Source organism: Penaeus monodon, chromosome 33 (assembly GCF_015228065.2).
Source record: "Penaeus monodon isolate SGIC_2016 chromosome 33, NSTDA_Pmon_1, whole genome shotgun sequence".
NCBI classification, from domain to species: Eukaryota; Metazoa; Arthropoda; class Malacostraca; order Decapoda; family Penaeidae; genus Penaeus; species Penaeus monodon.
Genome location: NC_051418.1, coordinates 11,837,547 through 11,838,388, shown reverse-complemented (window position 1 = coordinate 11,838,388; position 842 = coordinate 11,837,547). Strand labels below are relative to the sequence as shown.

Below are 842 nucleotides of genomic sequence, written 5' to 3'. Positions count from 1 at the left end.
TATCCAGAAATTGCTGAATATCCCTTTTGGAGCATGGGATGTTTATATTACTATGTGTAAACTCGTTCCAAGACTTTTTTCTTCATTATTGTCATTGAATTTGTGGCAAGAGGTCTCACGTTCACATACTCTACGAGTAGTGAATGTTGTGCTGTGACGTATGTCTAACATGTGCTAAACTTTGTTCTCATAAAGAGCTCAATATATTTGTCTGCAAAGGTATATAATTTAGTTTAGCCTCATTGAATATGAATAACCATTATTAGGGTTAGGGTGATGCTTTTTATATCAAGCTATTCTGTTCTACAAATTTTCAGTTTTATTTCAAAGGTCATATGTTGCTACTATGATTTAGATACATAGATTTTCTAGTATATACTCACTGTGCTACATATTTTCACAGTCTATTAGATAATTTTTGCATTATTAACATCATTACATAAGTTATTACAAAATTTGTTGGTAATATTATATTTGTTTATTTAATACCTGCAAAAAGAAAAACAACTATAAAATATTTAATGTTTATTTAAAGAGTCAAAAGTTTATCAAGTTAAACGTTTTTTTCTGCAATTTCTTTTCATATGTTAAAATAATAGTTGATAATATATATAGTTTTTTTTTCTACCTTTCGCAGCTAAATCTAGTAATTTTGTGCTGTGATACTATTGTGACATAATCTGGTGCCAAGCAGTGACTTATAGATAAGATTATTGGTATAGTATATATTAAGTGACTTAAATGTTTAAAAGATAAGACATTAAAGGGGACAAAGTAATAGAGAAATACTGCTTTGCGAATGGAATTTACCCCCAAGGTTCCTCTGTTAGGGTAGTGCTTGA

General features: G+C 29.1%; 1 protein-coding gene across 1 annotated transcript in view; it reads left to right on the top strand.

Annotated features, from left to right (window-relative positions):
* The window catches only part of LOC119594247, a gene marked incomplete in the record, with an annotated part of 93,703 nt that overhangs the window by 92,530 nt on the left and 331 nt on the right, over nucleotides 1-842 (top strand). Inside the window, 1 exon segment of the mRNA XM_037943316.1 lies at nucleotides 1-842.